Source organism: Bombina bombina, chromosome 1 (genome assembly GCF_027579735.1).
Source record: "Bombina bombina isolate aBomBom1 chromosome 1, aBomBom1.pri, whole genome shotgun sequence".
Taxonomy (NCBI): Eukaryota; Metazoa; Chordata; class Amphibia; order Anura; family Bombinatoridae; genus Bombina; species Bombina bombina.
Window position 1 is genome coordinate 534593760 of NC_069499.1, and position 27733 is coordinate 534621492.

Genomic DNA, 27733 nt, shown 5'->3' on the forward strand with positions numbered 1-27733 from the left:
AGCATGTAAATAAATAATGAAATTAAAAAAAAGCTACAGCATTAATACAGTTGATTTGTTTTACAATTTCGCTATTACTTGAATGAGGAAAAAAGTTTAGGAAAAAAAGAGGCTGTATTCAAAGCTTTAGCTTTGTATGCAGTTATTTCCGAGCAACAACAGGTGGTAAATACAACTTAATGACTTGTCTAAATATTTTGCTATTAAATTAGACTTTTGCGATAATGGTTGTCAGATTCGCCATGTAGTAGTGAAGCGATAAAGACTGTAGAGTGCGCTAGAGAAAATTCCAAACTACAGTGAATCTCTATAGCCTCGGCTGAATCGGAAGTGACGTTTCCAGGAAACGAGTGAAAACCTGGAAGGAGCGGGAGGTGAGATGGTTTTGTAAAGATTATGAGGGCGGGATTGAGCTGCCAGGTGGTCTGGTCACTTTGGACCAGCAGGATGTAGTTTAATTGTTAAAGCGCACCAGGCTCGTAATGTTAATTTAAAACAAGTTATTTATGGCGACACGCTGCTTTCTGTTCATTGTAAAGTCATACGAGTTTTACTAAACTTCATCATACGATTCCATTTCCAAGTTTTACACTGCAATTAGTAGCCAATAAAGATAAGTCGCACGAATCAGTCATGATCTTTAAGAAGATGTGTTTTATTTGCCTGCGGTAATTTCGAAATTAGACACCAATATATATAAAATTACTATATAAAATGAATTAACCATCATTTGTTAGAGCGGAGTGTGTTACCTAAGCTCACCCGAGATAAGACCATGTTATTTCTCCAGGTTTATGCATTTACTTGGGATTGTGATTGTATGTTATTGGTATGCTGCAGTAGGAATGCACTTACGAAGCATCATCATCACATTTGTTATCACTTGGTAGAGAGTGGTTTTGCATTACAGAGAACGCGCTTTAGCCTCTCTTGGGGATCATGAAACACTACAATTTCCCGAGGAAATAACTGTTGGCATAATAAATGTGTTCATCAAACTTGTTTTTATTATGCATAATTGTTTTACAGGCAATTACATTTTGGGTTAAATGCACCTTTAATTGGTATTTCATTATACAGTAGGGTTGCCAACTTTTTTTTTAAAAAACAAAACAAAAATAACGGCGATTTTTTTTAATCTACAAAATTTCATGCAGAAAATATCAATTAAAACACCAACTGCATTAGTTAATGAAACACACTATTGAATATTTTAAAATGTTATGCACACATTTATGCATTCAACAAGTTAAAATGACATAGCAAGAAAAAAAAGATAACTAGAAGTTGGATATAATTTACACATGTTCACTGCAGTAAACAACAAACATTAACATTTTCTACAGTGTAATACATACTCATACATAATACGGTTTACATTGAAAATGTGTTATAGAAACAGATTTGCCACTTCTAGAGATCAAACCCCATATTTGTTATCAGTTCCTTTGTACAATATCTGTGTGCTTCCCAACCATTTGTCTTCCCCCAATCTAATTTGCAAGTGTGTATAACTCCAGTCTCCTAACTAGTCTGCCTGTGCACAGCTGTCCTGATTCAAATCATTACAATTTATATAGAAATAAGTGAACACTTGGCTCTGTGATGCCTTGGCTCTTTGTGCTTCTAAGTGCCCTGTGTTACAAGTGCCGAGTTAAGAACTGGAGTGGGAAACTGCAGTCCCACTAACAGGTAAAACCTACTAACTATACACCTGCACAATGATTTCCATGTATTTTCTGCTATCTCTGTCTGCCCTTTTCCTAAAAATCACTGCACTTCCCTGTAGCAACAATAACCCACACACTATCCTTATCTCACCCTCCCTTCTCTCATCCCCTATGCTGTCCTCTCATGAACTACTTTGTCTCCTTAGAAATACTTCCCCATCTAACTCTCCTGTGTCTAATCATACCCACTCCTACAAGTCCCCCTCTCACCTTCTGTCACTCACACTCCTCCTACTGCTTGCTGCTGGTGACATCTCTCCTAACCCTGGCCCTGCAGCATTAACCACACTTTTACACTCTCACTCAGTCCCCCACTGCAAAAACTCTAGGTCACGCAATCCTAACAATCTCATCTCTATTAACACACAGCGCTTATCCCCTCTCTTTTCTTGTGCTCTTTGGAATGCACGCTCTGTCTGTAACAAACTCACAACTGTTCATGACCTTTTTATTTCTAATGCTTTCAATCTTCTAGCAATTACTGAAACCTGGTTATCATCTTCTGACACTGCTTCCATTACTGCTCTCACGCACGGTGGTCTCCACTTTAGCCACACACCTAGGCCAGGTGATAGACATGGTGGCGGTGTTGGAATCTTACTCTCCCCCTCCTGCTCCTTTCAGCACCTGCAGCCTCATGCATCTCTCTCCTTTTCCTCCTTTGAAGTACACTGCATCCGACTATTCTCCCCCCTCTCCCTCAGGGTGGCAGTTATCTATCGCCCCCCTGGACCAACCTCCCAATTCCTTGATAACTTCGCTGCCAGGCTTTCTCACTTTCTCTCTACAAATACACCTGCTTTAATCCTGGGGGACTTCAACATCCCCATTGATAACCCATCTGCCCCTGCTGCCTCTAAACTTCTCTCACTCACAAACTCCTTTGGTCTCTCACAATCCACCATATTACCTACTCACCGCGACGGACACTCTATTGATCTAGTATTCTCCTACCTCTGCTCTCCCTCTGACGCCACCTGTCTCCCATTTCCCATCTCAGACCACCATCTGCTCACCTTTAAGCTTAATATACAGGCTAAACCTACTTCACCCCTCATCCCCTCACCTGTAGAAATCTGCACACTGTGGATCCTTTACAACTCTCCAACCTTATTCAAAAACACCTCCCCCGCACTTCCACAATATCCTGCCCTGACCTTGCTACAACCCACTATAACAATACACTCTCCTCGGCACTGGACACTTTCGCTCCTCCCCAAATACGCAAAACCCCACGTCGTCAGCTCCAACCCTGGCACTCTAACCAAACACGCTACCCGCAAAAATGCTCCCGTGCTGCTGAACGTGCCTGGAGGAAATCCCGCTCTGAATCAGATTTCCTTCACTATAAGTTCATTCTTTATTCTTATTCCTCTGCCCTTCACTTAGCCAAGCAAACCTACTTCTCTTCTCTTATATCTACTCACTCCACAAACCCTAAACGTCTCTTCTCCATTTTCAACTCTCTCCTTTACCCACCTTCACCACCCCCTTCATCTGCCTTTAGTGCTCAAGACCTGGCAGACTACTTTTTCAACAAAACAATTACCATCCAAAGTAATATCCCAACACAAGTCTGCAACCTTCCATCTCCGCCCCCGGCAACCCCCTCCACCACGCTCAGCACCTTCCCCCCTACCTCTGAGAATGAAGTGAGTTCCCTACTGTCTTCCTCACACCTCACTACCTGCCCACTTGACCCTATCCCTTCACATCTAATACCGTCTCTGTCTTCTACCCTCACTCCAGCTCTTACTCACATATTTAACCTATCCCTTACTACCGGTTCATTCCCATCTTCCTTCAAACATGCAAAGGTCACCCCCATCCTCAAAAAACCCTCCCTCAACCCCAATTCTCCTGCAAACTACCGCCCCATATCACTGCTTCCGCTAGCTTCAAAAGTCCTTGAAAAACTAGTCTTCGATCGCTTAACCCACTTCTTGTCCTCCAACTCACTGCTTGACCGCTTACAATCTGGCTTCCGTTCCCAACACTCAACTGAGACTGCCCTCACCAAAGTTACTAATGATCTTCTTTCTGCTAAAAAAAATGGCCACTACTCAATACTTATCTTACTTGATCTGTCTGCTGCCTTTGACACAGTTGACCATCCCCTTCTCCTACGGACTCTCAGCTCCTTTGGGCTCTCTGACACTGCCCTTTCCTGGATCCACTCTTATCTCTCTAATAGGTCCTTTTCTGTCTCCTTTGCTGGTGGCAACTCCTCTCCATTGCCTCTGTCTGTTGGAGTACCTCAAGGCTCTGTTCTGGGTCCCCTACTCTTCTCTATTTATACATCCTCACTGGGAAAACTTATCAGTAGCTATGTCTTCAACTACCACCTCTATGCTGATGATACCCAGATCTACCTATCCGCCCCTTCACTCTCTCCTTCTGTCCTTGCTCACATCGGTGTCTGCTTATCTGGCATTTCTTCTTGGATGGCCTCTCACCACCTAAAAATCAATATGTCCAAGACTGAGCTCCTTCTAATCTCCCCCTCTAATTCTACCCCGGTTCCTAAGTTTTCAATCACTGTTGGTGATACCACTATCTCCCCATCACCCCAAGTCCGTGTCCTAGGAGTTACACTTGACTCCAATCTGTCCTTCATTCCCCACATCCAATTGCTCTCTTCCTCCTGTCGCAACCATCTACGCAATATCTCCAAAATCCGTCCATTTCTGAGTGCTGAAACTACTAAACAGCTAATCCACTCCCTGGTAATCTCCCGACTTGACTACTGTAATAACCTACTAACTGGCCTCCCTCTCTCCCGCCTCTAACCCCCTTCAATCCATCCTAAATGCCTCTGCTAGGCTAATCCACCTCTCCCGACGCTCTGTATCTGCTCCACCTCTCTGCGAGTCCCTTCACTGGCTACCCATCCACAGCAGAATTAAATTCAAAATTCTCATCCTGACCTACAAAGCCCTTACCAACGTAGCCCCCCCCTACCTGTCCTCACTCATCAAGAAATATACTCCAGCCCGCCCCCTAAGATCCAACAATGACCTGCTCCTTGCATCTTCTACCATCACCTCCTCCCATGCCAGGCTACAGGACTTCTCTCGTGCAGCACCAACCATCTGGAATGCACTTCCCAGAGCTGTTAGACTTTCCCCTAACCTTTCCTCCTTTAAATGCTCCCTAAAGACCTTTCTGTTCATGGAAGCCTCTAAATCAGTAAAAATTTAATTCTACCTGCCTAACTGCTGCCCCATCTAACTCCACACTAACATCATTCTCACCTTTGCAGTCCCCACCTCCTGTTTCTCACCCTCCTACCATCTAGATTGTAAGTTCCCACGGGAACAGGGCCCTCAATTCCCCCTGTATTTGTTTTGTTAAACTTTGGTGTCTTCTATATTGTATTGTACTGTACTTTTATCTTTGTACCCATGGACAGCGCTGCGGAATCTGTTGGCGCTTTATAAATAAAGAATAATAATAATAATAATATTAGACCAAAAAAACAAAGATTGGATGCAGCAGGTGCAACAAGTTACCAGTTTACTACAATAAGCAACATCAATATTTTCTACAAACAGTTTTTAATATTTAAATCTCTGCTCAGACGCACTTCTATATACGAATACTGCAGGTAGGGATACCACAGCTAAATCAACTATTTCAAATGCAGAAACAAGGGTAAATTAGCTATTTGTAAATACTTTAATACACTCAGGTAAAATGGGTAATTGGGAACAAATTCAAGTGGAGAACATTTTAGGGTAAATGTCCCTTTAAGCTGCCTGCCATAGCAACTTGTAATGACTGTAACTTATAGGCAATCTGCAAAAATACTTAAATAATGTTAAAATAACTTATGTAATCTACAAAACTATTATAAATGCAATCTGCAAAACTATTTTAATTTCTAAGAAGTTTTAATAACATTAAGACGTTTGGCAGTTTACATAATTTATTAAACATATCAAGTAGCTTTGCAGATTGCATAAATTATAACATAACCATTTATACGTTTTGCAGATAGATTGCATAATGCATAAGTAGTTTGCAAATGCTGAGACCCAGACAATCCATCCATACTGTAGCCACTAGTGTCCCAACAAGTCAAAATTCGTCACAGTGAGAGTTTAAAGTGAAGGTAAGCTTTGGTAATTAAAGTGAAGGTAAACTTTGGTGAATGAAAGCCCGTTTTATAAAAATACTATTAAAAACAGGGGCACTTTCATTCATCAAGGTTTACAAAGCAGCCGTTTTGTTAAAAAAAATTACCTTTTTTTCTTTTCACAGCTAGAGCAGCTTCCCCCACACGGAGATCCTCTATTCACACGTTAGCAATGACTAATCCTGCTTCCTCCAATCACAGCTTTCCCCCCAGGGTAGTCATTGAATGAGGCCATGCTGTGATTGGAGGAAGCAGGATTAGTCATTGCTGACGTGTGAATAGAGGATCTCTATGTGGGGGAAGCTGCTCTAGCTGTGAAAAGAAAAAAAAGGTAATTTTTTTAACAAAACAGCTGCTTTGTAAACTTTGATGAATGAAAGTGCCCCTGTTTTTAATAGTATTTTTAAAAAACGGACTTTCATTCACCAAAGTTTACCTTCACTTTAATCCACAATATATACACATATTCATAAAAACAGGGGCACTTTCATTCATTGAAATAATTTGACACTTTTTTTGTAAAATAATTACCATTTATTGATCGTAAACATCGTGCCGTTCCTCCGACATGCATTTCATACTTGATTTTTTGTCTTCGATGACGAATCCGGCTTCATCCAATCCTTGTGTGCTCCATGAGGTTGGCATTGTTTGTATTTCCAAGGTGCCCATCTTCTAATTATGCTAGCAGTGGTTGGTAGACAAAGGTGCATGTTGGGAAGACATTAAATTAAAACCAAGTAGCCTTTTTAACAGCAAGTAGAGTGAAGACTTGTTAAGATTACTGTTCTAGGCCTTTTTGTATGAAAATAGTTTTAGTAAAGCTGTTTAAATTGCCATTAAAACTAGAAGGGAATTCATGTTTGTATAGAACTGATAGTGATATATTAAAGGGACATTAAATACTAAATAAATGCTAGATAGAATAATGCATTCAAAGAAAAGATTAGTCTGAGAATAACATGTCGATTCATTTTTTAAAGTTTCAGTAGCTGTTTAAATATTGACAAAATAAGTGTAAAGTTTTAGTGTCTATAAAACAATGGAAGCTCCCATGTTGTAACTTAGATTACCTTCTCTGCTGTGTCCAATTAGGGTCAATTATAAATAGGTCACTGGAGTGTGCAGCCAATGGCTATGTGGAATATAAAAGTGTTCTGCACTTCCATTTCTAACAGGAACTGAAAAACTCACAATTTCAGAATGGAATTACTGGAAAAGGGGACAAAATAAATAATTAAATTATATTGCAGACTTCTTTTTATATATGTGATTTATCATTTTATATAACCATCTCAAAGTTTTTAATGTCCCTTTAAAGCGACACTAAAGTCAAAATTGATTCAAAAAGAATTAAGAGACTTTCCATTTTACTTCCTCTATTACATTTTGCACAGTCTTTATATATGCACACTTTCTGAGGCACCAGCTCTAACTGAGCATGCGCACAAGTTCACAGTGTATTAATATATTAGTCTGTGATTGGCTGATGGCTGTCACATAAAACACATCAGCAAATGGAAAAAAAACAACAACTTTTTGTCTGTTTATTATGCACTTGTTAATTATGCAATTCTATTGGTTTTTAATGGTCACTGTCTGTTAGGGACAACTCTTATCACTTGATGGAGAGGGAAAAAAGCCTCTACAGGACCAATATGAAAAGTTGTCTTATTCTATCCAAAAGAGTTCATCCAAACTCTACACAGCCGTAAAGGTTAAAATGTAAAAACACTTTATTGGTGAACAATTTTAAAAGCTAATGTATCCATCACAATGTAAGTGACAACAGAGACACAACTAGGCACTTAATCATTGACTAAATGAAACCCTTTAGATCAGGAGAGTCAAACATACGTCTAGAGCCTTTGAATCTGTCCCCCAGCGAAAATGGCCACGGTTAGACCAGAACAGTAAACCCACCTCCCTCCTCATTTTATTGCCTGCGTAGCATGCCCGAGCTATCATTCAAGCATCTGTTCTTCCCCTCCAGTCTTAGTACCCTGCGTGACTGGCCTCACACTGTGAAGCAGAGGCAGGATATGACGTATCATAACTTCGCCCCCTCCAAAGAGCCCTGCTGCCAGCCGTGTGGGATGCCGAGGCTGGAATGGAAGAACAAATGCTTGAATGATTGCTCAACCACATTATAAAAACAAACTACATTAACCTCTTAAGGACATATGACGGAATTATTCCGTCATAAAACAATTGAGCAAACTGAAAGCTGTGTCCTTAAAGGGTTAATAAAAACAGATTTGTTTTGCTAATGAAAATTGTGCTATAAAACAAATACATGTCTTGTTTATATATAATGGTGGTGGGGGCAGGAGAAAGCTACACGAGGACAGATAATTTGGGGTGCTGGTAGAGATATTTAGGAAAGAAAATGAGGTTTTGCAGACTGTGAAAGGCTAGGGGGCGGGCTTGAATTGATCTCTGAGAGCCAGTCAATTAATGCAATACTACATATTTGACTGTTCACTTCAAACAGCTTGCTCTGGAGGAACTGTGATAAGGAAAACTTACACAGTGCAGTCAGAGATGGGTGTAAGGGGTGATAATAAGATACAACACTCTATCTCTCAAAAGCTAATCCCAAAACAAGTGAACCAACCTCAAAAGGTTCACCAATGGGTCAAAACAGAAAAGAGATAATTGGGATAGCGCTCTGATTAGCTGAGAGAAAAGGGGGCAAAATAAATACTCGTCTATATAATGTAGATTAAATTATATAGAGATAAGTGGGCGCTATATAAATATATAGATTAGTAATATGATGAGATTCGCAATAAATAATTAATGTTTGGGGAATAAAAGGTGGTGTGTAATACGTTAACGTGGGAATGACCAAAACTTGGCTGGGAAAGTATAAATCTATGAGTATAATCTTATAATCTCAGGATGGGTAGGTGATCGTTGCCATAAAATAGAATATATAGTATCAAATTGATTTTACATTTATTAAATAACACTCAATTTGTGGAATTGATAAAAATACTAAATGGATGTAAAAAGTGATGCCGGCATCAATAAAAAACAAATATTAGATAACATACATGAAATCAACAATATAAAGAAAGTTCATAAGACAATAGAGTTAAAAAAATTGCGGCTGTATGTATATACACAAAGTAACCAGTAAATGTGTGCTTAATAAGAAAAAAAAGGGAGCGCAGCTTCATCCGGTAAAAAAGTTCATCTTTATTTGTTTGAGTACATGGATAAAATTCCAGCAGCAGCAGGAAACATAGAACAGGGATGAAAGGTCTGACTAGTTTCGGCTATCTCGCCGTAATCGTAAACCTGTACATCTTAAAATTGTGTTGGTTTAAAAATACTTTACTATTCTCTAATTGGTTGGATAGAGGGCGTTGTTTGCTGAAACATATTAACTCCATAAATGCTGAAAGGGGTAGTTGGAGCTAGATAACTATGCATACTGAATTTTGGGATTTTTAATGAAAACTATTGTACGCCATTATGATCTAAGGATGACAAATAATATTTACAGAAAAAGAAGGAAGTTGTAATAATATCTAAATAATTCATACATCCTATATCTAAACATATATTTAGGATGGTTTTAGTATTATTGTGTATATACCATATTCTTGAATATCACGCAGTTATTCTGGGGTGTCCCTATCTACGAATAGGTTAAATCTAATAGGTTTCTTTCAGACAACTGTATTAATGTGTTATTTTGGTTGATTTTTAAGGGGGCTCATTCAGTCAATTGAGATCAATGTATTGTATTGCATTATAGATATGAGTATGAGTATGTATCATTTTTGCCCCTGAATTATATGCGATATGAGAAATATTTTCTCTAAACATTTATTCTTGATATATAGAGGGATTACACCTATTCATGTAGCAATATATTCAAGAATATGGTATATACACAATAATACTAAAACCATCCTAAATATATGTTTAGATATAGGATGTATGAATTATTTAGATATTATTACAACTTCCTTCTTTTTCTGTAAATATTATTTGTCATCCTTAGATCATAATGGCGTACAATAGTTTTCATTAAAAATCCCAAAATTCAGTATGCATAGTTATCTAGCTCCAACTTCCCCTTTCAGCATTTATGGAGTTAATATGTTTCAGCAAACAACGCCCTCTATCCAACCAATTAGAGAATAGTAAAGTATTTTTAAACCAACACAATTTTAAGATGTACAGGTTTACGATTACGGCGAGATAGCCGAAACTAGTCAGACCTTTCATCCCTGTTCTATGTTTCCTGCTGCTGCTGGAATTTTATCCATGTACTCAAACAAATAAAGATGAACTTTTTTACCGGATGAAGCTGCGCTCCCTTTTTTTTCTTATTAACCACACATTGGATTACAAGGAATCCTCTTTGCAGTCTCAGTCCGACATCCCCGGTCCTACCTTCTTAGCGTCTAATGCTTCAGTTTGGAAGCGGATTGTCTTCACAGAAAGGATTCACTACGGAGCGGTTCAGCCAATGGGCTCGCAGCCTCACACACACCCCCAGTTTAGACGTCATGCCTAGGCGCCGGGACGCTTGAAACAGAGAAAGATCAGCAGCGTTACACGCCAAGCGGAGGATCTCTATCAGCGTACACCTTGTACAGCCTTGAGCAGCTAATCGTCTAGAATCGGAGAAGTTTTTGGCAGAAGGGTGAGTTTGTTTCACTCTATTCCGCAATGGTGGATGCCTGTTTTTCCTTATTACTGGGGGTGTTTGCTGTGTAGACCTGCTGGGGCACATACCGCTACTATTTAACTGACTTTTGTGAAGATTCCACGACATTGGTTTGGAACATTAAAAGTACAGAGACACACTAGTTTTCAATTTGGGAATATTTTCTTTGTTGTAACCAGTAAATGTATCAGACTAATATCGTAACTTATATATTGGGAACCTGTGTCCTTTTGGTTTTGCAACAGTATCTTTTGGCAGTTGGATGGTCCGTATACAAGTGTAAATATATTCTCTGGTTTCCGTTGGTAAAAAAAACAACAAGTAGGACCTGATGTGAAAAGGTTATATCCTCTCCGTAAACCTGCGCTTTTCTGTGCTCTGTCCAGCAGATTGAATAACTGTTCAGCGTTCTCGGTAAGCGGTTAGAGTAGTGTTCCTCTCTGTGTTAATATCAGTTCAGGAGTAATTCCATTCATATACACCTCTATTTCAAAAGGCTTTGCGTTAACCCAGTAATCAGATAAAGAATTGTCACACAAGGTGGATCCGTGTAAGTAGGTCCTGGGACAGGAATTACCCATGCAGAGACAGCTCAGAATATATTTTCGTGACTGCTCAATGTACCTGTCCTATCTACTGACGTTACCACACCGGGGTTGAAATAGTATGTTTCCAAAGTAAGTAGGCAAATTCTACGCGTTTCAGCCGCCAGGGACCTTTATCAAGATGATACACAGAACAGCTCTGTTTGAAGAGAACAGCCTAATGTGGAGCAGCACTGAAAAGTTAAATTTCCAACAGTTCCTGTTTGTGTCTTGTTCTTTCTGCAGACATGCTGCATTTTCTGCAATGACATATCAGATCACTGTATGTTCTGCCTTGGGGAAGGGGTGACAGGGGAGTTATTTGGGAGATAAAATGGGGTGTCAGTGAGAGATACTTGATAGAAAATGGGGTGCCAGGGAGAAAGTCCTTTGTGTATACAGTTTTCCTCTCGTTGTAAGAAAAAATAGTAATACATTACATTTATAGCATTATGTGAAGTCCTTCATTTTTGCCAGCAGTTTTCTTGTTTGCACTTGTGTTTATATTTATACATTTGGCCATTCCATTCCTATGTCATTGGACAATTTAGGCCCTCCTTAAGAACTTCGTTTGACACCCTCCTTTAGATGGTTAAATGGCTCTCTACCAATACCATTAACTATATATTTTTTTTATTATTGTTGAACATTTTAAAGGGACAGTAAAGTCATAATTAGACATTCATGATTTAGACAGAGCATACAATTTAAAACAATTTCCCACTTTCCAATTTACTTCTATTATTTTATTTGCTTCCTTCTCTTTGCTGAAAGGTTTATCTAGGAAAGCTCAGGAGCAGCAAAGAACCTAGGTTCTAGCTGCTGATTGGTGGCTGCATATATATACCGATTGTCATTGGCTTACGCAGGTGTTTAGTTAGAAACCAGTAGTGCATTGCTGCTCCTTCAACAAATCATACCAAGAGAATGAAGCAATTTTGATAATAGAAGTAAACTGGAAAGTTGTTTAAAATTGTATGTTTTACCTAAATCATGAAAGAACATTTTTTAATTTCATGTCCCTTTAAATACAAAGTTTTTCTTCCCAGAGGCAATTTTCACATTTTTCCTCTGTATTGGTTTCACCATAATTATCCACTTTCTTGTTAAGTGCACCCATACATATACTGTATACTGTTTTTAACAGGCCTTGTGATACCCTATATGGGTACATAAAATAAAAATATAAATTTAATACTGAAAAATTTGGCAAACATTAAAAATGTTTGCAGTTTTTTTTATAATTTCTGCAAAAATAGTGTAGCTAAAGAAAAATAAAGTAATTTAAAATTTTATGCTCTGTCTGAAAATTTTGGGTTTTATCTTCCTTTAATAGCGGTCACCCAAACAAAAACGGTACACAAAATAATATATTTGTCAAAACTAGACCCGAAGTATCTACCTAGAGGCAGTTTGACCTTTTTGTATGTAATCCTTTTATTGCCAAGGGTAGCAAATTAAAACTTAGGGATAAAAAATAAAAAAATTAAATTATAAAAATACACTTTATTTAAATAAATTTATAAAAAAATAGACAATAAGCCTACCCAGAGGGCAGTCTATTTTAAAAAACTACAAGCCCCAAAGCTAAAATTACAAAAAATAATAAATGTAAAATTACAGAAAAAAATAAACAAAGCTATCTAAAATAAAAAAAATTAAACCTAAACTAATACCCCTATAAAAATAAAAAAATCCCCCCCAAAATAAAAACACCCCCTAATACCATTAGCCCTTAAAAAGGGCTTTTGTAGGGCATTGCCCTAAGTGAAACAGCTCTTTTACCTAAACAAATTACCAATTACCCCCAACAGTAAAAAAAACCCACCCACCAAACCCCCCCAAAATAAAATAAAAAATAACACTAAAAAAAAAGTAAACTACCCATTGCCCCTAAAGGAGCATTTGCATGGGCATTGCCCTTAGAAGGGCAATCATCTCTTTTCCAGCCCATTAAATCCCTAATCTTAAAAAGAAAAATCCTAACACTAAGCCCCAAATAGGTACTCATTCACCGTTCCTGAAGTCCGGCGGAGAAGGTCTTCTTCCAGGCGGCTCCATCATCTTCTATCTTCATCCGGAGCGATGGCGGCGCGGAGCGAAGGTGTGGAGCTGTGGATACTCAGCGGCTGTCCTCACCGGCGGAGGTGCGGAGCTGTCTTCCCCGACATGCGGATCCTCACCGGCGGTCCTCAACGGCGGTGGTCCTTGGCGGCATGGAGGCTCCTCTTCATCCGATGTCTGTCGTACACTAAAGATTGAATGCAAGGGACCGCAATCAATTTGGGGTACCTTGCATTCCTATTGGCTGAAGTTTTGAAATCAGCCAATAGGATTAGAGCTACTGAAATCCTATTGGCTGTTCAAATCAGCCAATAAGATTTCAGTAGCTCTCATCCTATTGGCTGATTTCAAAATTTTAGTTTTTTTTAGTGTTTTTTTTTTATTTTGGGGGGTTTGTTGGGTGGAAGTTTTTACTGTTAGGGGGGACTTAGTATTTTTTATAAGTAAATAAGCTGTTTAACTTAGGGAAATAGTCAATTTTCAAGAAGATTTCCAGCCTCCAAATGGTAAATAAAAAACCTTTATACAGGGTCCACTTATAATGCCCTACAAAAGGCACTTTTAAGGGCTATTGGTAGTTTAGATTAGGGGGTGTTTTTATTTTGGGGGTCTTTTATTTCCTTAAGGATTGGGTATCATTTTTTTTATTTTTGATAATTTTGTTTATTTTTTTCTGTAATGTTAGACTTTTTTATTTTTTGTAATTTAATGTTAGTTTTTTTAAATTTTAATTGTAATGTAGTAGTAATTGGGATTAATTTAGGGGGTGTTAGGTTAGGGAGTTCAGTAATTTAGTTCTTTGCATTGTGGGGCATTTGGCGGTTTAGATGTTAATGGGTTAATTAGGCTTATTGCAATGTGGAGGGTTGGTGGTTTTAGAGTTAATCGGTTAAATAGGTTTATTGTGATGTAGGTGGTTGATGGTTAGGGGTTAATATTTTAATTATGTTATATGCAGATTAGGGGTTAATTCCTTTATTGTTTTGCGATGTGGGGGTTGACGGATTAGGTGTTTGTTAATACTTTATATGGGAGTTTTTTTGTTGTTGTTATACTTCGTGCGTGCGGTTACGTGGGCTTTTTTTAATTTCTTGCGGGCGGTTACGTGTTTTTTAGTTATTTCATGCTGGCTGTTTTTTTTTTTTTTTTTAAGGCTTCGGGTTTGCCTACGCTGCATCCAGGTGGATTCTTTTGGCTGCACGCACATTCCTTTGAGGATGTGTGCGCAACTGGCAACGTCGATGGATGCGTTAAAAACGCGATTATAGTATAGATAAATTCACTTTATTGAAATAAATTTCAAACTTAAAGTGATGGTAAACTTGATTGATCTTCATCATATGCATGTTACCATCATCAAAATTAAACCTCACTTTCATTCATGAATTTTTGTGAAAAATAAAAACAAAATATTTATTGCCTCTAATCTTTCTATATTTGTTATACCGCTCCTCCGCCCGGCGCCGATGTCCTGTTTTTTTGTGTGTTTTTTTGCTGACATTTCTTCAACCAGCCAATTGATTTTCTGGACGATAGGTGACCAGCTTCAAAGAGCTAACGCCCCTTTGATGCTCTGCGCATATGTGCTTAATTTTTGGCCTGATTTCTGACCATGTGTGTTAGAGGTGAACACATGCGCAGTTGGAACATCAGGGAATCCTAGCTGACGTCATTCCTGCACCAGACTGAAGCGCAAGCTTGGGGCCAGAAAAATAACGCAGCAGTGTTTTGAAACAAATTATACAAAGTAAGTACATCAACTGAGTACTGCTACACAGCTCTCTACTCTAGCAGTAAGCAATGAATCTTGTGATTCATTTTTTACATTGGATCAGATATCGGTAAATTGCACATGCGCACCTTTGCTGATCTCAGAATCACGCCTGGCTGCGTGGGTGGGACACAGTGTCTGAAGCTGGAACTGGAAGGGGGCGGAGGATGGAACAGAAGGAAAATATAGAGGGTGACAGGTAGATAAAGGGAGTTGTCAAGACAAGGCATTTCATTTTTTTAATTTATTACCAACAATTATACAAGTCACATGTCATTGCGACAAGTCACATGTCATTGCGACATCTCTTATCTCATATCTTCCAAGTTCTACTATGGGTTAGGTAGCTGTCACCTATAGAATATAAGTACACATTGTTGGGTTTTTAATGTATTAAACATTAACAAAACTAAACAACAACAAACAAAAACCCTAACTACATTTAAAAACAAAACAAAAGCAAACTAGCAAATTCTCCTTTTAGAGTAGGTGGCCCCCTGCAAAATAAATATGTAGACATATACTCATTTAATTGATCAAGTTTACAATGAATTTTGAATAAATGACTACTAGGGTATATTCTCAAGCCTCTTATATGAATACTGCAGAGGGGATCTTTGACTCTCATATAACAGGCCAATCAGACTGTTGGCTGGGTTAATGCAGGGAATATTTACTACATAATTGCAAGAATTTTGTGCTAACTCAAGAGGGATGTTCCAAAATTACCATACACCATACTAACACAGTGGCTGCTTTTGATTACTTGATAATGAAAAGATGTGGACAAACTTCCAAACCTGACACAATATGTCAGTTTGTAAATTGAGCCAGCAGATTAGTAATAAGGCTTTAAAGGGGTAACGTGCATCCTATTAGGATACTGTGCGTATACATTTATTTCAGGCTGTAGTGTGAGAAACTTAACCAGCTTTATGGAAGTAGTACAGCAGGGGGGTGTTCCTATACATATGCAGTAAGGGATGCCAAAAGGTGTATTACACATATTTCAGATTAAATAGGGTTACATATTTCCAAGCCCTGATAATGTATAGATAAAAAGTCTTTAGACTTGAATATATAAATATGTGTACCTGCAATTTGGGTGGACCTGTAAATGCAGCAGTCAAGTGAATAACATTCTATTGCCATAGACGGTATAGATCAAATATTTAAAAAGACTTACTAATATTTCAGGAGGTTAGGTACTCAATACTCCATACAAACATAATGGGGTAAAGATTATTATAAGTACAGCAAATTACAAAGTGAAAAAACTTCCAAACCTTGGACATTAAGCCAGCAGATTAGTAATAAGGCTATAAAGGAGTAGAGTGCATCACGTTAGGATATTGTGCGTATATATTTATTCCAGGCCATAGTGTGAGAAACGTGGCTAGCTCTATGGGTGTGGTACAGCATGGGGTTGTCCCTATATATATATATATATATATATATATATATATATATATACAGTAAAGGATACCAAAAGGTGTATTACAGATATTTGACTAAATAGGGTTACATATTTTCCAAGAGTTGATACTGTATAGATAAAAAGTCTGCTGACTTGAATGTATAAATATGCTCAAAGTGGGATGGTAGCGGTTTAATTTGCACTTTATATTGTCAGCATCAAAATGGTTGCTGTAATTGGGATGGACCTGTAAATGTAGCAGTCAGGTAAATAACATTATATTGTCATTGAAGGTATTAAAGGGACAGTCTAGTCCAAAATAAACTTTCATGATTCAGATAGGGCATGTCATTTTAAACAATTTTCCAATTTACTTTTATCACCAATTTTGCTTTGTTCTCTTGGTATTCTTAGTTGAAAGCTTAACATAGGAGGTTCATATGCTAATTTCTTGGACCTTGAAGGCCACCTCTTTTCAGAATGCATTTTAACAGTTTTTCACCACTAGAGGGTATTAGTTCATGTGTTTCATATAGATAACACTGTGCTCATGCACATAAAGTTACCTGGTAGCCAGCACTGATTGGCTAAACTGCAAGTCTGTCAAAAGAACTGAAATAAAGGGGCAGTTTTCAGAGGCTTAGATACAAGATAATCACAGAGGTAAAAAGTATATTAATATAACTGTGTTAGTTATGCAAAACTGGGGAATTGGTAATAAAGGGATTATCTATCTTTTAAAACAATAAAAATTCTGGTTTAGACTGTCCCTTTAAACAAGGCGTGCCAGGGCACTTTACACATCAAATAGTCCAAAAGAATCACTAATATTTCAGGAGATTAGGTACTAGTTAAATAAAATCTTAAAGCTGTAAACAATAAAACTAAAAACAATAACGGTACCAAACAACAAGCATTCAAAAGTGGATTTGGTCAATTTAACCTTCACAGTTCCGCAGTGGTTTAGGGGGGGATTACACTGCAAGTCTATTAGTTAATATGTTCGTGTCTTGCTGAACAAAGTTTCACACAGGAGATAGCAAGTTGCTCCAGCGTCCATAAAGGGCTTTTTGTGTTTCTGCATAGAGTAACACATTCTGCAGTCTGAATAACATTTTGGTTACAATCTTGTTTTTTTTTTTTTCTGTCTTTTAGAATTTAAAGGCAATCAAATCTGTAGATGTTTTCCTTTTTTAAAGTTTGCAAACCACATAAAGAAGAGAAGAAAAAACACAAAGGTTGTAGACTATCAGGGTTTTCACCTCTTCTCTGTTACACACTACGATAATGAAACCTTGAGATTGAATAAAGGTAAGCTTTTAGTTTCCATTGCCGTGATGTATATGATGGTGCTTCAGAAAGTTAGGGTATTTGGTCCCTACAAAAGAAATAAAGTGTAATGTTATTTGCACCTCAACGAGTTAGAATAAACACATTTTAGTACTCCGTCTGGATAATCCTAAAAGAGCACACTTAGGAAAGTGTTTTTTACACTACGTGGGATGCATGCAGTAGAAAACAATTAGTATAATATGTAACAAACTTGGATCATTTTCATAAATTGTAGCTTTACCAACTTATTTATGAGTCGACCAATGTGTATTGAGAAAAATATCAAGAAATGTACACATCATGTATGGGAGGAGTTTGGGGGCCTTTTAACTTGCAAGACAGAAAAAAAGTAAAACATTGAGTTATTAATGCAATACAGTGCCAGAGAATTTCTAGGGGAGAAGCTTTACAAAAACATAAGTGTGTCAGCAGTGCTTGCTGTCCCTTTAATGTATTAGTGATAGAAAACTATAGACTTAGTCTTTGAGAGGCTGCAGGTTTTGGAGTCATCTTATGGTTAACCACTTCTGGGCTGCTTATTATTTAGTCATTGTATACATTGAAATCTCACCTTTGCACTGGTCTTCATTTGTCTTACCTGGTCTGTACACTCTGTTATAGAAATCTATATGTAAATGTTACTCATAACTTATACCGATAGGAATCAATTACATTAAAAGGACATTAAAGTAAAAAAAATAAACTTAATGATAATGAAGCAATGTTAATAATAGAAGTAAATTGGAAAGTTGTCTAAAATGTGCACATTCTTTTTATATTTACATTTTTGAGTTACCAGCTCCTACGTAGCATGTGCAAGAATTTACACAATATACGTATATTCATTTGTGATTGGCTGATGGCTGTCACATGATACAGGAGGAGTGGAAATAGCCATAACTTAGACATTTGTCAGAAAAACAATCTACTACTAATTTGAAGTTCTATTGCATTGTCTTTTTGTCATGCATTTGTTGATTATACAAATCTACTGTGGAATGGGTAATAAAGGGATTATCTATCTTTTTAAACAATAAGAATTCTGGAGTAGAATGTCCCTTTAAGTCTTATTTTAATGCTTCCATATTCCATTTAAAGGTACATTAAATACAAATTGTAAAATACATGATTGCAATGAAAACTGCAGCTTTATCTTGTGAAATGAGTATACTGTGTTGTTGTTTTTTTGTTTTTTTACTGATTTCCCTCTCCCCAGAACATAGGAATCCTTGCTAAACAATCACAAACTTATACGCTGATATAGCATGAGCTCTGTTTGCACATGTGCAGTTAAGAAAAGAGACTGGGGTAGCCTGCCCTCTTCTCTTCCTATAAGGTAGTTTAGCATTGCTTCAACTTAGTTACTAATAATTTATTTAACAGGTATTTAAGCAGACATATTTTCATTTCTATTCTCTATCTAATAACTAAATACAAATATATATTGATGTAATATTCAGCTTCTAAACTGCCTAGTATGCTCACTGCTATTACAAACAATGATTTTCCTATCATGATTGTTGATGCCGAACTGATAATCCACCTTTTAAGAGCAAGTGACTCCAGAGAAGGTTAGGAGGGAGGTAAACAAAAGCTCACATAAATTGCCTAAAAGTATTAACCGAAGCCTACCTGGGAGAAAGTGGAAAAAGCACAATTTTCAGATGTATTTTACAACAAAAGGCAGCAAATAAAAATGAATGTGCGGATTGCAATAATGTTTCACTAACAATAATTAAATGTTGTATGTGTTTTTGAAATGTCAAGTTAAATGGCCCTTTAAAGGGATAGAAAGGTCAAAAATGAAATGCGCATGGGTGCATTTCAGCTTTAAATCAAAGAAAGTTTGCAATACCCTTCCATTAGCTAAAATGCTTCTAATAAAAGTGATTAATGTTTTTCTGCAGCATACGCACATATCCTGTGAGGGGCTGTGCACCAGTATTCAAACACTTAGTGCTTTCTATTTTATATCAATTTACACTTCAGATTATATTTTATTACATTTAAACTTTGCACTTTCTATTTTGTATTTTATTTTGTATATAGGATTGTGATTTTTCAAATGCCTTCACAGTTCTGGTTAACCTTAACAAATTAGGTTCATACTGTCGGCTTCAGTTTCCCAGAGAGCGTCATTAATTTCTATGGGCCAGATCTAATCAATCATTCTCTAGTTTGGAGAGAGCATATAGTGCTGACTTCACAGGGGCAGAACTCACTGAATTTTCAAAGAGAATAGGAGGAACCTGGAATTCGCAGAGAGATAAGAGATCCCTTCCATAGAAAGCAATGAAGCTCTCTGGGATACAAAACTTCACATGGGGGAGAGATGGTAACGAGAACCCTGGGGCTGATCTAAAGGCTCAGTTTACATCAATTCCAAATTAAACTGAAATGTTTTCACTACAATTTTGCTTTTGTCTATATTTAAGTATATATTACTTTTCTGTTAGTTAAAATAAGTATATTGCAAATTTTAAGCAACCTTCACCTGCATTCATCAGTGAGACCTGCTTGTTTAAAATGCTTAGAAAATTTAACAAGAGCTTCAGATATACCCTGGGAACTGCCCTGTCCTTCCCACTTTCTGAAACTGTTAGTTTACAATGGAGAAAATACAAAGTGCAATGTAATTTTATACAAAGTACGATCATAACTTATTAAAGTAACACAGAAATTTCAAAGCATAATCATAAATCTAGCCAATACATACTAGGCTTCCTCCCCTAGTCCCCATCCTGTAATGCACAAAAACAAAGAATGAATTGAACATTAAAGGGATACTATCCTATTATCAGTTTTTCTTCGTTCTCTTGCTATCTTTATTTGAAAAAGCAGGAATCTGCTCTAAGGAGCCGGCCCATTTTTGGTTTAGAACCTGGGTTGCTCTTGCTGATTGGTGGCTAAATGAACCCACTAATCAGCAAGCGCTATCCAGGGTGCTGAACTAAAAATGGAACGGCTCCTTAGCTTAGATTCATGCTTTTTCAAATAAAGATAAAGTTGCTTAAAATTGCATACTCTATCTGAATCATGAAAGAAAAAAATAGGTTTTAGTATCCCTTTACTGTTCAATTCATTATTTGTTTTTGTTCATCACAGGATGTGGACTTTGGGAGGGAGCCTAGTATGTTTTGGCTAGATTTATTATAGAGATATTATATTTTGATTGAATTACTAGTTGCCTGGGCTCACCTAATCAAAGCTGGTCAGATGGGAGTAATGTAAACCAATGCAGAGAATGAAATGGGAAGAAAGAAGGGTAGAGGGGTATCAATATCAGGGACAAATAGATGTCAAACATAAGACCCACAAACTCAAAATGCTGATCCTCTAGGACTGGCCTCCAAAACCCACATTTTAAAATGCAAAAGGTGTACATAGAACCACTACTTGTATTGAGTCACTAGTACAGACTGAATGATCTCTGAATTTATCAGCTGATCTATATACTAGTAAATGTCTCTCTTCTCTGACCCTGTTGAGAGTAGAATCTCAAATGTTTTTGAACTGAAATAGACTAGTTTTTACAAAAAACATTTGGGTATTCACACTGTAATTCCTACTTACTGTGTTTCTCTGTATGAGTGACTTTACGCAAATTTGAAAGGATTGTGCAGTTTTTCTTATATAATACTTAGGGTGACCTTATTGCTGCTTTAAAAAGGGACACATATGAAAAATACATATGTCAGGGTTCTTATACAAAACATTTCTTTAAACAGCCCTGACGTATGTATTTTTCATGTGTCCCTTTTTAAAGCGGCAATATGGTCACCCTAATAATACTTGAACTTACGATTTTGTGTGATCAAGACCCCCAAGGCAGAACATGCATTGATCTGAGATGTCATCGCAGAAAATGCAGCATGTCTGCAGAAAGAACAGGACACGTGTAGGAAATGTTACTGCTTTAACTTTGCAGCGCTGCTCCACATAAGACTTTTCTCTTCAAAAAGAGCTTTGCTTTGGCAGCACTGTAAGTCTTCCTTAACACAGCGCATCCACAGCAAAGTGCTGTTTGAAGTGAAAAGTCAAATATGCAGTCTACAGAGCTGTGTTTTCTGAATGACATTCTTATGAGCAATGCACCTTTTTATTACTACATTTCTATGTTAAATCAAGACAAAAGGAAATAAATTTATTCAAGAGACATTTTACAATAAAACATGTTTTTGTCTGCAGCTAACTTGCAATCCAATTTTCAACTGCTGCAATATATAATAAACCTTTTACAATTGCTTTATTCTCCAGTTAATCAACACATTGCAACTGAACTGGTGCGTTAGTGTAACTGCCTAATTTAAAATTGAATTTTATTTAAAAATGACCTGCAGAAAAAATTTCCATTAAAAAAATCTCATTGCAGAAAGTGAAAAAAAGGTCTGCCTCTGGGATCAAGACCAGTTCTAGAACAGTAATACTATTCCCTACATTCCACTCAGAAGCAAATTATTTTGGTGCTATATAGCTTTGAAATCTTTTATTTGCTCCTTCTTAATGCATGGACATAGCAAAAAATAAAAACTGCAACTTAGATGCATTTTGTAGTGCTAAACTTCCTCATTCAGTAATCCAAATCAGCGCATGTAATGTTGTGTCTTTTAATGTTAACATTATCTAATGTTAACATCTACCTGACTGTGTCTTTGCTTCCTGGGATTACTCTTGTCACAGAAGCAGTGTGTGACTATTTCCCTGATATCATGCACCTCTATAAAACTAATCTTTAACATGGACATATTTATTTTGTGCTAAAAAGGGAGGAGAATCTCCAAGAAACAAATTTAACTGAGAACAGCCGTAAATAGAGAGGAAATCCTGGTAAGACAGGTGACCGTGCAGGTAATATATAAAGACACAGGGAGTGCTAGCAGGAGCGCTTGTGAACGGCTCAGGTTTCAGTGACAAAGCTGAGTATGTAAGGCACAAATGAGGAGCACAGCTCAGCTTCTGCAACTAGATGGGGCACAGGCTGACAGACATGAGATACAAATTGCTACTTCTGGATGCCTAGTACCACAGGTAGACCAGAGTGCAAAATGAAGATAATCAGGTACACTGATAACTTCACCATAGAACAAAAGGTAACTAGTCTGGGATCAGTCTTTCAATCATAAGACCAATCCGATCTCAATTGGCTGACAAGAGGAATATAAACTGTTAATGGACACCAGGGATAACCTGTCGGGCAAATAATACTTAGGAATGCTTAGGTGAGAATAGAGTAGTTCATTTTTTCAGTAATCATGAGTCTTCTGCATAACAGCTTAAAAATTGTTATAACAAGCAGAAACAAGATAGGTACTTGTTGTTGTTGTTTTATTTACACTTTTAGGTTCATTTAATGCTATATTAACTTATGCAGATTGGCACAAGTATGCAAACTTATCTCTGAAATGTACAAGTGATAGTCAGAGATCATCCATGAGTTAGAACTTCATACATACACTTGCTTACTTTTTCAAGCTGGACCATTCATATTTACCTAAGAGACATATTTGCTGTGTACACAGATATGCTGACTCGATTTTAAGGTTATAGATGATTTGCAGCATACACAGGTATGTAGGTTTGAGTTTAATGTCTCCATTAGCAGTGTACACAGGTATGCAAGTATGGCACGCGTAAACATAGGAAAACAAGAGCATAGAATTACTAGAATTCAGGAGCACAGACAAGCAGCCAAGGACTTAATGAACAAATGACCACACATCCATTGTTCTTTAAGAAACATAAGAGTTTACAGACCAAATGAGTCTTGCCTGAATTCTATGGGGCCGAATTATCAAGCTCCGAATGGCTTGCCGCAAACAGCAGTTACTGCTCCGCTGCCTCTGAAGCTGGGGTCTGCAATCTGCCAGATTCTATATGATCGGGCTGATTGACACCCCCTGCTAGCGGCCGATTAGCCGCAAATCTGCAGGGGGCGGCATTGCACAAGCAGTTCTAGTGAACTGCTTGTGCAATGTTAAATGCTGACAGCGTATCGGCCCCTTTGTATCGTACACATTTCTATATCTTGCTCTTATTTAGTTTGAGGGGTTATTACCCGTGGTAGCACTGATCACCTGTTCCAAGCGCACACCTTTATTTTAAATAATTTTTATTCATATTTAAACAATACAAAAGAATAAACAAGACCTTCACAGAAGACGTAGCCACTTAATGACAGATAGTTCAATAAGACCAATATTAGTAGACAGTAACTAAGATTTCCTAAAAGCATTTAAGACATATACATTTGTATCGCTATATAGATGGAATTAATTGGTCGATTACTCCTTAAATGGACACTGAACCCAAATATTTTCTTTGGTGATTCAGATAGAGCATGCAATTTTAAGCAACTTTCTTTTTGACTCCTATTATCAAATTGTCTTCATTCTCTTGGTATCTTTATGTGAAATGCAAGAATTTAAGTTTAGATGCTGGACCATTTTTGGTGAACAAACTGGGTTGTAAATAGATACATTCACCCACCAATAAACAAGTGCTTTCCATGGTTCTGAACCAAAAAAATAGCTTAGATGCCTTCTTTTTCAAATAAAGAAAGCAAGAGAACAAAGAAAAATTGATAATAGGTGTAAATTAGAAAGTTGCTTAAAATTGCATGCTCTATCTGAATCACAAAAGAAAAAAATTGGGTTCAGTGTCCCTTTAAATAACAGCCACAATGCATCTTGTCTGTCAGTTTGTCTGGGGGACCTGAATGGGGTAAGGACACCCCCTCATTCCCATCTTATCCAAAAAATTTATGAAGATCTTGAATACAAAGGGAGTACAGAGAAAAGTTGGGAAAATCAAAGGGGGAAGAGAAGAATATAAGAGGGTAAGATGAAGAAGAGTAAGAAAAGAGTGCCTCCCGATCATGACACACCCAGTGGAATTTTCATCAATAAGGATAATATTATGATTAACCAACGGATATATAAAGGCATATAAGATCTCTGCTTTATTAGGTCTATTGACAATTCAAACAGTATTATATGGAGTCATGTGTGATCCAATAAAATCAGACTTTGTGAAAAGCTTCCTGAGTGTCTTGTAATATTGCTGCCTGTGCGGACATATTGTATATGTGCCTAATTTTATGTAAAATTTCGTCCCAGGGGGAGCCCCCTCCTTTCCGTGACGGGCTGTACATAAAATTTTGATAAATTGATTAATGTCTTTATTAAATTGCCTTAAGCGTACATTCAGTAGGGCTTGGTTCATCGACAACTGAATGGGGCTATCTAGTATCCTACTTAAAAGGAGTGATAATTTATTCCAGATTATTTTAGAGTAAGAGCAGTCCCACCACATGTGTTTGTATGTGCCTTCGACTTCACAACCCCTGTAACAGAGCTTGGACCCCCGTTTAATGGAATGAGAGGTGATAATTGGAGTAAGATACCATCTGAAAATTGTTTTAAGGCAATTTTCCTGCATGTCGGCACTCAACAGGCCTTTACTCCAGTCGGAAATATCAATTTCTGTATTGAGGTCGGCCTCCCATTTGAGCAGAAGGCTTGTTTTAGTGATTTGTGTGGAAGATTGAATTAGCTGGTATAATTGTGAAATAGTTTTTCTAGGTCTTGATGTGGAGCTACAAATTATTTCTAAGGGAGTGAATTTGTTACCAGTCAATGAAGGTAGGTATTTATGTATGATGGAGGATATCTGAAGATATAGAAACCAATGTAATTTGGAAGGAGGCAGTTTATCCTGAAGTTGTGAATATGTCATTAATTTGCCTTTGTCTACTAAGTCTGTGATCCTATAAAGACCTCTGTTTTCCCACTTCTGTATAGCTGGGAAGTGTTTTGAAGGTATGAATACTTTTAGGTGGGTCTTGAGGGATCTGTTAGGGAGAATTTTGAGAGACGAAACAACAGTGGACCAAGCTTTGAGCATGTAATCTGTAATTGGGAATTTGTTAAGTTTTTGAGTTTGAGCTCTATGTGGGTCCCACAGAGCCAGCTCTTGAGGATATAGTCTATTTATGTCTGACTCCAATGTGGTCCATCTTATCTCATCTTCCGTTTTGTTAAGGAGAGTAGTTTGGGCTAACCTAGCTGCTTGGAAGTAGTGTGAGATTTTGTGCACCCAGGCCTCCCAGTTGCCTATGTCTTGTAAATATTGGTTTAGGAATTTTGGCTTTTTTAGTCCCTCTTATAAAATTGTTAATGCAAGCTTGGAGATTGTCTAGATCACAATTCGGGATGCCTATCGCTAGGGTCCGAAATAAATATAAAATCTTTGGTTACAAAGACATTTTAATCGCAGATAGATGGCCAAACCAAGAAAATATCAGTTTGCTCCATTTAGTGAGGTCCTGTTTGATTACTTTGTAAATTGGAGGATAGTTGGTTTGGTAAAGTTCCGATGATGTAAGGTTGATACCTGGATATTTGAGATGATGTTTTACCCAATTAAACTCAAAGTTTAGTTCTATCAATTTTTTTGTGTGGTCTGGAATAGCAAGAGGCATGGCTTCACTTTTTTCAAGGTTCACTTTGTAACCAGATATAGTGGAGAAGTTCCTAAGGGTGTTGTATAAATTTGGCAGAAATATAAGGGATTTGGTTAGGGAGAGCAAAACGTTGTCTGCAAAAAGAGTGAGTTTTTAAACTGATTGTCTGATTTTAATACCTGTAATGTCTGGGGAGTTCCTAATGTGTTTTGCACCAGGGGCTCTATGCAAACAGCAAAAAGTAGAGAGGATAAAGGACAACCCTGTCTCGTCCCATTTAAGACCGCAAATCTGTCAGATTGGTGTCCCATTGCCTTAACGCATGCAGAGGGATATGAATATATACTCTGGATCGCTGTAATAAAAGAACCCCTAAAGCCCATGGTATGTAGTACAGCTTGCATGTACTCCCAGTCGACCCTGTCAAACGCTTTCTCTGCGTCCAGGGATAACAACAGAGAAGGTGTTTTAGAAATATGCAAATAAACTATTAATTATTTCATCCTTCTGATATTATCTGGAGCTTTCCTATTTTTAATGAAGCCAACCTGGTCTGGGTGAATTAGTTTTGGGAGCAAGTGTTTTTTTTTAAAATAATTTTTATTGAGGTGAAAAGTTGGCATACAAACAAAGATATTGCAGCAGTATACAGTAGAAACCTAGAATGGCTTGTAACAGGGTACAAAGCGTAAATTCTAGGTTGATAAACATTACATGTGGACACAATCACGCTATGCAATACGCAAAACATCTTCCTCAGCCACATGGATAAAAGACAAGTAATACAGTAGTTCACGAAAATGCCAATAAAAGTATAGAACCTTCATATTTATCTAAGCGGCCGCTCTTGGGCCTCATAACAAACAGTATTAAACAGCTATAACGGAAGGTTACGCCAAGGATAAGAGGCCCCTTTTGGACCCCAACATGAAAACCTCAGATTTTAGTATAATTGCGCTATAGGGTAGTATAGTATTAGAAAGCTGTAAGTAAGACTCCGCAAGAGATAGTACTGAACAGTCTTGCACAGCTTGAGAGGAAAAGTAGTACCAATATTATTTTGTAGTGCAAGATATGATTGTAAAAAGGGGGAAATAAGGTGTGGTATTAACGAGAGAAACCACATAATTCACTCTCCTGAAAATAAGAGGTATATTAAGGGGGGGGGGGAGGTGGGAAGTTACGTACGATAGACAAATTGTAAAAATACGGTAGATATGAAAACGATCTACACACTCTATAAGAATTAGGTAATGCAGTATGTGATAAGGAAGGGGAAGAAGGCCTGTAGGTATAGTAAGTGATATGGACTTATAGCTTACATTATTACAATATTTGCAGGTAATCAGAAAGAATAAAGGCATGGCTCTGTGTGTATTGGAACTAAGTCAGCGAGGGATCTTTACAGTAAAAAAGAACACACCTACTTGCTGAACCGTGGGAGACTGTCCCTATATTAATATGGGACCTCTAATTGGGGATAGAGCTAGCGAGACACTCTGAGTGACTTAGATAAATATATAGCAGACCCCACATCAAAGTCATG

At 37.5% G+C, this 27733-nt stretch overlaps 1 protein-coding gene across 1 annotated transcript in view; it reads left to right on the forward strand.

Annotated features, from left to right (window-relative positions):
- Positions 1 to 344: 344 nt before the first annotated feature.
- Positions 345 to 27733, forward strand: part of ZDBF2 (zinc finger DBF-type containing 2) — a 173296-nt gene continuing 145907 nt past the window's right edge. Inside the window, 2 exon segments of the mRNA XM_053713210.1 lie at positions 345 to 374; positions 17550 to 17705. The gene's annotated coding sequence lies outside the window, so the exon portion shown is untranslated.